Below are 9,316 nucleotides of genomic sequence, written 5' to 3' on the forward strand. Positions count from 1 at the left end.
GGAGTATTTTTTATGGCCGTGCATCGGTGGCACACAAATTACGTAACACTTGGCTGAGAACCCTCCGAAAAAGCAGCTCTGTGCCGCTAATCCCTCACGCAGGAAGGAGGAAAATATTTAAAAGCTGCATACAAATCATTCCTGTGAGTGTCGTGCAGACTGGTTTAAATTAGATGGGGTAAAAATATATGTGAGCTGATCACGAAACACTGGAATCTTTGCTATGGAGACACCGGTTCCTCTCCACAGCCTTTTACAACCGAAATACAGGGAATTCTCCCCGGCAATGGAAGGAGCACAAAAGCACCTTTACTAGAGCTCATCAAGGAAATACGAGGAGAATAACAACCCCCATGTAAATATTTTCCAGTATTATTTGCTTTGCTGTACTGAAAAGCAGCAGTACCTGCCACTACTTGCTCTGGGTCTACCACCATTAAATCTTAATACCCAGGAGGAATTTCAATCCATAAGGCAACTGCTGAGCCTGAAATTCAGGTACAGGGCAGGAAGACGGGGCAGACCTCCTCAGAAAGCCGTCACTCCATAATTTTACAAAATGTAATTAACCAGCTCCAGCCCTGTGCCTTTCCTTCCTTAGGAAAAGGATTTCTTCAGAGAGTAATTAGCCTGTCCCAGTTAAGACTCAAGTCACCATACAACATATTTTCCCCAAAACAAAGCCACATGCACTATTTTTAAAAAATATTGCCATTTCCTCACAGCCACTTAAATCTCTTCCCAGCTTTTGGCTTAGTCACTGCCTGGATCTAAAACTCAGTGAAACCAACCCACCACTGTGGAAGCCGCTAAAAGCCTGGGTTTATTCCCACACTGGAGACACTTCATCATTCCAGAGCACTGCCTCCTTTTAATGTATAGAAAAGCTGGAGGTAAGGGAAAAAAAACCTCTTAGTACTTCAAACACATGTCCAAAAGCCACAATATAAAGACAAAGAGGACAGATTAAACGCTGTAAAGACACACTCGTCGGGAACCTTCCTTTGAAGTGTCTGCAGGAAACACTGTCATCACGCAGCCATGTTACAATTACACAGTTAAAATAATCAGCACCAGTTGTAAGTAGCCCATCTGGTTCCCTGGAAAGGGAACACTGCTGGTACAGTATTGATTAACACGACGAGTCTCACTGACCCCAGAGAAATGCATTTGTCTGCTCTGCTGAGCAGCGGAAGAACGCGGCACGACGCCGTGCTATGCTTGGCTTTGTTCATGAGCATTTGGGGGGACTTAGTCCATTAAAACACGAGTGGAAAATAAAATAATCTTATCGGGTTGCCTACCACACACGAAGGAAGAAATAAGGCCAAAGGGCTTTTGCTCTGAGGCTTTTTTTAACATTTCCTCCCCGATCCAAACCCAGCCCTCAAACTGGACAATCTGCAGGGTTAAGTCTGAGAAAATGCTGTTGCAACATCATAAAAACAAAAAGCTGCCCGTGGAAAAAAAATCAGCTCACTCTGAACCATGCTTTTTTATGAAATGGAGAAACAGACGAGAGTTCATTTCCAAAAGCAGAAGCAGAACTGAACAGCAGAACCAAGTGTGGAACCCGAAACACAACATCTTCAGTTTCCAGCCAGCGCCGTCATGGCCGGGGCTCCTCGGTCACTATTTACACCATGAACGAGGCAAAACGGCCTCGCCGAGCTTTCCGAGCCCAGCGCGTTGTTTGCTGCACGGGCAACTCGGTTTGCTGCGAGTTTGGCAAACCGAGCCCTCGCACTGACTCAGACAGCCCGGGGTGACACAAGCCCCGGCTCGCCGGACGGGTTCACAGCAAAGCCCTTCTGCAGGCTGGATGTGCCCCGGCAGGTCCGAGAGCTCCCGGAGCACCGGGGAGCCCTCCCGGAGCCAGCGGGACCCGGAGCAGCTGCGTGCCAAGGCTGAGCCCCACCAAGCCCGGGGCTGAGCCGAGTGAGCCCCGGACGGGCTCGCACGGAGCCCGGCGCTCGCCCACGCACGCACAGACCACCCCCCCCGGGCAGCCCCTGCCCTGCCGAGCGCTTCCCACGGACACAAAACAGGTCACGGAGCTCTGGAACCTAACGCCAGAGTTGCCCTGCCACGGCACGTTCCAAACCCCTCCACAGCCACCTCGGACTACTCCAACCTGGAATCTGCCAGAAAATCCAGGCTGTGAAAACGCCAACTTTTCCCGGTTTTAAGCTAACCAAGTTAAATATTGAGCTCCTGGTAAGGCACACACAAAGAATGTATCGAAGCTGTTGGGAAACATGTGAGAGTTAATCTCCTTTTCCCTCTCCATGACTCCGTGGAGTGGTTTCCCCCCACAGAAAAGGAAATAATTGGAGTCATTATATAAAAATGTTCCATTTTATGAACAAAACAAAGAAACGAGAAATATGCCGAACTCTAAGTTCCTTAAATTTATATAAATCACAGGAAAGCACACAGCCTCTACAAGGCAGCACAGATGTTTTCACCTAAAAATCTTTGCCTACAGAAAGAGAGGGTAAAAATGATGTGTGTACCCCATTTCAGAAGCCATCTCAGGAGGGAATTTTGCTTCAAGAGCTGCCTGGAATTCGCTCTCTGCCTATAGAGCCGTGTCCCCAGTGGTGAGAGAGCACTTTGTGTACAAAACCAGGAGGGGGGAGGAACCCTTTCCTGCAACTGGATATCAAAACACATCCCCAAGCCCGGAGGAGAAGCCAAGCCGTAAACACACGGCCCCTGTGCCTCAATGAAGGGCCCGTTCTGAGCCGCACACCCCGGACAGCTGCTCCCTCTGGGAAAGGGCAGAGGGCACCGAGGGCTCGGCTCATCCCGGCTCCCTCCGAGGTCATTAGCCTTTCTAAACACGAATCCATCCCCGGCCTGGGGGAGGCTCGTCCTGGGCTGCAGCTGTTTGGGCTTTTTCTCCCCTCCCTCTCTTCCTTTCTGCTAGGGGGCAAAGGTGTCGAGCAGCCCCTCCCCGGCACACAAAGGCTCCTCGGAGGACAGAAACACGGAGCGATTTAAAGATTAAACTGGGAAATAAATGAAAGCCGCGGGGCTGAGGCCGGCTGAGCTCGGTGCGGCCCTGGCCCTGCGCACACACAGGCAGGGCTAACGCCTACCCGGGGATGATGAAATGGGAAACGGAAATTACCATTTCAGACAACTTTTGGTATTGTTCCTCCCAGCGCAGCGTTCACCCCAAAACGCAATCCCCCCCCCTTCCCGTACCCCTGCTAAAAAACATCCCCGCCCCAAAAACCGGGGTCCAGAGGGCGGGGGGGGTGCCCGTGCTGCGGGCTCGGCACGGAGCTTCGAGTTCCTCCCACGGCTCCCCACGAGCCTGCGCGCCCCAAAACACCGACCAGCCCTTGGGCTCCCCCCGCGCCCCTCCGAACCGCCGCCCCCCGCCATCCTCCCTCTCCGGGCAGCCCCTCCCCACCCCCGGCAGCCCCCCAACAGCCCCTCACCTCCTTCACCGCCCCCCCAAAATCGCAACGTCCTCTTCCCACCCGCGCTGCGGCGCTTCCTCCCCTCGAGCCGACCCTGCGCCGCCCCCAGCCCGCACCGGGTCCCACCTCCTGCCGCTACCGGTGCCCCCCGTCCATCCCCCACCCCGTCCCGGTGCCCCCCCTTCGACCTCGGCCACCCCCGCTCCAGCTGCCTCTCCCGATGCCCCCCCCGAGGAGGCGCAACCCATCTCTGCGGGACCCTCTCGGCCCCTCTGCCCTCCGCCCCTTGTCTCCAGCGCCCCGGTGCCCCCCAGCGCCACCCGCCCGCCGCCCCCCGGCGCTCACCGGTGCTCGGCGCTCAGCGGGCCAAGGGCAGCCCCGCGGCGGAGCGAGGCCTGCGGCTCGGCCGGCCCCGCCGCATAGAGGGGAGCCTGCGGGGGGGTTTTGGGGCGCTTTTGGGGGCTCCGGGGGTCCCGGGGTCCGGCCCTAGCGCGGGGGGCGCGCGCCGTGGCGGCTCCGGGCCGCGCGCTCCATCCCCCGCGCGCCGCTGAGACGGCACCGCTCATTGGCCCGATGAGACGGCGCAGCTCATTGGCGGCCGCGGCGCTCCGGGGTGGGGGGAGGAGCCGCGGCACCCCTCCCTCCCACCCCGGCGGCGCGCGGGGGGCGACGGGAGCACGGCGGCGCGCGACGTGTCCCGGCGGCGCCACCGCCCATTGGCCGCGCGCGCCGGGCGGTGCTTCCGGGGCAGGCCCTGCAGGGGGCGGGCGGGGCTGGGGACCCCGCGCGAGCGGGACCAGAACCGGGAACGAGACCGGCACCGGAACCGCAGGGACGTGCCGAGCTCCGGGACCAGGATCGGGACCGGGCTAGGCCCCACAGGGACCTGCAGGCTGGGCTAAGCCCCTGGGCCGGGCCCGCCGCGCTGCCCCAGCATTGCGGGATCACGGGAGCGGGCACTCCCCGGTTCGCAGTGGCACCGGGCGGTGGTCGGTGCTGCCGGTGTTGACACTTGGAGCACCGGTGTACCCTTAAATCGGTGTTGGGACAAGGCGCCGGTTTGGGAGACGCGTCGGGGTATGCCGGGGCACCCCTGCTCCTGGGGGTTCCGCCGCTGTCCCTGCGCCACCCGGACAGAGCGCTCAGGTCCGCTCCGTGCCCCGTTCCTCCATCACGTCCTCAAGAAAGCTCCCGGTGCCGTGCGTGCCATGGCGTGCCGTGTCCCAGTAGGACAGTGAGGGGTGACACAGCTGCCCTGGTGGGGTGCTCCGCCAGACCAAGGGGAACCCTCTGGAGAGCACAGGGACAGGCTGGGACAACTGCTCGCTTCTGCCCCCCCACCAGGTTTTGAGCCTCTCTTCACACAACACCAAAATGCTTTTGTGCAGCTTCTACGTGCAGGGTCGTGCCTCCTAAAAAAAAACGTTTTAAGCATCTCCTAAACAGGTCATTCCTGCTGGATAATGTCAGTCATTCCTTCATTCTCCTGGAGCATTCAAGGAACAACTGCGCTGGACGTGGCACTGCTCTGCTCTGGTTGGCAAGGTGGTGGTTGATGACAGGCTGGGATCCATTGGTCACAGGTGGAGACTGGGCAGGAATTGTTCCCTGGCAGGGTGGGCAGGCCCTGGCACAGGGTACCCAGAGCAGCTGTGGCTGCCCCATGGTCTCTGGCAGTGCCCAAGGCCAGGCTGGACAGGGCTGGGAGCAGCCTGGGACAGTGGAAGGTGTCCCTGCCATGGCAGGGGTGAAAAGGGATAACTTTGAGGTCCCTTCCAACCCAAACCGTGGCCCTGTTCTGCTGTGTGTCTGTACTTTGTACCACACCCACCGCCCCAGCCCCTCTGTGTCACCAAGGCAGCCGAGTTCCAGGGAGGAATCCCGTCCAAGGAGCAGGTCCCAGCCCTGGTGTGGGTGGCAGAGCTGTGTCACCACGTGTTGTTTTGGTTGCCAGGATGGGGAAGCCTGGAGGCAGCAGCTCTGCCATGACCTCATCTGGAATATTGCTGGTTTTTAACCCCCCTGTGCCAGGTGCGGGGCTGGAACTGGGATCTCTCTTTTGGCACATTCAGGGCCACTCGGGGTCACACTTGGCAGCCTGAGGGACAGTTCTCATGTGCTGGGGGTGCCACGGGCCCCCAGGAAGAGAAATCCCTGTGTGTGCTGGGCTCAGCAGGAAGGAGTGCCTCAGGAGCACGTGGCCAGCTCTGCTGTTAAATAACAGCAGGAGAGAGGTTTATTCTGAGCCTGTTAAGCTGGTCCTGTGTTCCACTTAGGCTTAGTCTTTTTATCTCTACCATCTTCTTCCTCTGTAAGACCTACTAAACCAGTGAAAAGAAAAGGGTTGGGGTTTTTTTGGCTTCCTTTCCATTAAGCTTCTTGTCACAGCTCCCTGCAAACACTGCAGGTGAGTATTGGCCTCTGAGCAGAGGGCAGGGGAAATACATGTTTTCATTTCCTAAATATAGTTGTCTGTAACTGCTTCCTTGACAACCTTGAATGTCATCCAGGTCAGAGATCCAGTGCTGGGGAGGAAGTTAAACCCTTTCTGTGTCACCCCGACCTTTTTCTATTTGAACACAACAGCCTGGTTCAGGGAGGAACTTTCAAGTACTTAGAGAAGGAAAGCTGACAGCAGGAATGGAAGGATTATTTCCTTGGGGGCTGTTCTGCTGATTTTCTGGGTGAGACTTGTGTGATGGGGTGTTTAACCTGCCTGACTTTGTTACCCTGGGTTGGCTTTTGCTCCTTAATTGCAATACTTAAGACAAAAAAAAAAAAAAATTACAGTCAATTGTTGAGCACCTTTGTCCTTTGATAAAGGTTGTAAGCTCTTAAATCCTAAAATAAAACAAATACCCTGGTGCTGAGGAGGAAAGAGAACATTGTGTGAGGGCAGGGAAATTAGGCCACTTGGGGAATGTGCTTTCAGGCCTATTTCTGTCTGTCCCAGCGAGCTAAAAGGACACTGACTTTGGGGACAGAGCTCCTGACCCTCCACTCCTTGCTCTGGCACTGCTCCCTGACTCTGGAGGTGGCACCTGTGCCAGCCCCTCACCTGCTCCAGCAACCTGTGGGTCACCAAACTCACCTCAGTCCTTCAGCAGCTGTGTTGTGAGGGAAGGAACCATCATGCTAATCCTGAAGTCAAAAATTCCTGGGCTGTGCTTCTGTGGGTGCAGTTCCCTGCTGATTCAGCTCCTCACAGGATGTTGGGGTGGCAATCTATCTTTAATAGATGAAACAAGATGTGATTTATGGCTGGTCCAGGGTAAACCCTGCATGACCAGTCGGCTGCCAACATCGCAGAGGCCAAGAGAATAAAACTTTAGAAGAGCTTTGATGAGGAAAACCTTTCCTTTAAGCTTGGCTCATGTTTTAATTAATGTCATCTATTAACATTTTGAAGAGAAATGGGTTTGGCAAACCAAGCAGCCATTTGGGAAGGCAGCGAGGAGTACAGCTGCTGTACTGCAGCAGGAACCTCCCTGGCTCTGTACAGACTGTTTTACTAAATAAAGCTACTTTCAACCACCCTTGTATTTCTCTGCTGTTGTTATTGTTGTTAAGGACACTCCAACTTAAGCTGTTCCACCTGTGATACCATAAAGAAATAAAAGTGTGGGTTTTCACCTGCCTTATAGTGTGGTAGCTGCTCAGAGCTCTACAAGATGTAATTAAGGCTAAGTCCATGGAACAGCTCTCTCATATTGAAATCTGCATTGTTTTGAAGGTCTAACTCTTTGGCACAGCTTGTTTGCCCCCAAATCTGTGTGTTTTGAAGGTTAAACTCCTTGATGCAGCCCACTGAGCACCCAGTTGAGTCCCCGTGAAGCACCAGGACTGGGATCGGGACAGGCAGAGCCCACAGCCCAGGAGCCAATGTACCTCCTGTGCCTCCACAGCAACAGCATTTTTGGATCCCTCAAAGCTGAGAGCTGCTGCTGTGGTGGATAAAGTCTGTTTGCAAGGCTCCCTGCAGGATTTACTTACGCCTGTGTGAAGAGTGGTCCATGGAGCTTTGTCCCTGGTGCATCCGCAGAAGATGGATTTGGGGGGAAGCGCTCTCCTGCTGCTGGGTAAACGCCTCGTATTGATGTTCCAGGTGTGAACTCATGACAGCCCGGCTCTAATTACTGTTTTTATCATTCCTAATGACAGGCTTTAGGTTTCCAGGCTGCTTATGGATTTCAGGGGTGTGGAGTGACAGTTGCTCACTCGGAGCTTAGTGACCTCCTCCGGTCTGCGGGCTTTGGAGATGGCTTCAGCCACCTCCCGCACACAGATGGGTTCCTGGCCCCTCCGAGCCCCGCTCACTCCAGCAGCTCTCCGGGGAGTGCACTCCAGCAGAGTCATTGCTCTGAGTCACCACAGCCACTTCCCTCCCCCTGCTCTGCCCCTCACCCCTGCCCCTCTCAGAGTGCTGCTCCCTCTTCCCCGTGTTAGCTTTTCCGGAGGTTCCTAAGCCCCGGCTGGCAGACGGAGCAGTCGCTGCGGTGGGGTGGCCGAGTCCCCATGATCCCCTGCCTCCAACCATCTGTCACCTGCCTTGTCTTACACCGCCAGGGCTGTAGAGGTGACCCCAAGATGGATTTGTACCCCAGTGCCGTGTCCCAGGCTCGCCCTGGGGCTGGGGAGGCTCTGTGCCCCAGGGAGGAGCAGTGTTAGTGCCATGCTGTCTCTGCCATGGAGCTGGAACTCGCTGTGATCCCAAGCTGTCCTGGAGGAGTGAAAAGGTGTGATGGGTTTGGACTGGCTCATGGAAAAAGGCTGAGCAGCTCTTTCCTGGTGAGGAGTTTTACTGTGCTTAAGGGAAAACCATGTGGTCTTTTAAGCACATCCTTTGTTGCTGAAAACCCTAAGGTTTTCCTGAGCTCTTGGCCTTGCTGTGCTGAAGGGGAGCATCTATCCCTTGACCTTGATTTGTCATCTGCCAAGAAGTAATCAAAAAAATCCCATCTGGTGCGTGACAGAGATGCACAGTGCTGGGGCATGCTGGGAAGCTCCGGGCCCTCGGAGCTGGGTGGCTTGTCCTGACAGAGCAAAGCCCTGGCTCAGCTGCTGGAGGGAAATTTCATCCTGTGAAAGGTCTGAATTTACCTTCCAGCAGCTTCAGCTCTGCAAGTAATCCTTTGATTCACTGATGAGAAGTCTGTGGATGGCGCAGTGGCCACCTGATTCCAGGTATCCATTTACCCCCCTGGCAAGGTGCTGTGTGGAAATGAGTCAGGGATAGGCTGGGGGGGCTGAGGAACTTCCCAAGCCTCAGAGGGCAGGAGTGTCTTACAGGGAGCATGGAAACAGGAGAGGTGAATTCTCAGACCGGGCAGAGCTGTGTTTCCCATGGAAACTGACTTCTCTTGGCCTGAAAAGAACAAGATGTGGCTGCTAATGCTGCTTCCTGCTCCTAACCTGCTCAGGAGATAAACCAGGGATTTCAGCCTCCAATCCAGCACCTTTCCCCGGTAGTAAATAGACGTGGCATTACTGGGTGATGTCATGGCTGGAGCACATCCCAGCAAGGCCAAGCCTGGATCAGGTTATATCTGTCCTCTCAGAATATTGGCTTACTCCCAAAGGAGCATATTGTCAGTCCAAGGGCAGTGACTGAGGCCACCATTCCCAAGGTCACCTCTGGCATGCACGGAGGGGACAGCCTGAGCTGCCCATGCAGGGCAGAACCTCCTGACTCTCCTTCCTGGCACCACTTTTTATTGGCACCAGCTAGGCAAAGACCCCTAGCCCTCCTTTGTGGAGTCATGGAATAGTTTGGGTGGTAAGGGACCTTAAAGCCCATCCTGTTCCACCCACTGCCACAGGCAGGGACACCTTCCACTGTCCCACATTGCTCCAAGCCCCATCCAGCCTGGCCTTGGGCACTG

The 9,316-nt window shown here is 55.6% G+C and overlaps 1 protein-coding gene across 5 annotated transcripts in view; it reads right to left on the reverse strand.

The window, feature by feature from the left end:
- Positions 1 to 6,548, reverse strand: part of ANKRD11 (ankyrin repeat domain containing 11) — a 131,958-nt gene extending 125,410 nt beyond the window's left edge. Inside the window, exon 1 of one of the 5 annotated variants that reach the window (XM_050979015.1) lies at positions 6,526 to 6,548. The gene's annotated coding sequence lies outside the window, so the exon portion shown is untranslated. Of the gene's footprint in view, positions 1 to 1,480; positions 1,500 to 2,516; positions 2,641 to 3,452; positions 3,516 to 3,779; positions 3,937 to 6,525 lie in introns of those variants that run through there. The other 4 variants (XM_018914709.3, XM_050979016.1, XM_018914707.3 and 1 more) reach the window with 4 other exon arrangements.
- Positions 6,549 to 9,316: the final 2,768 nt, after the last annotated feature.

This window comes from Serinus canaria, chromosome 11, assembly GCF_022539315.1.
Source record: "Serinus canaria isolate serCan28SL12 chromosome 11, serCan2020, whole genome shotgun sequence".
Taxonomy (NCBI): domain Eukaryota; kingdom Metazoa; phylum Chordata; class Aves; order Passeriformes; family Fringillidae; genus Serinus; species Serinus canaria.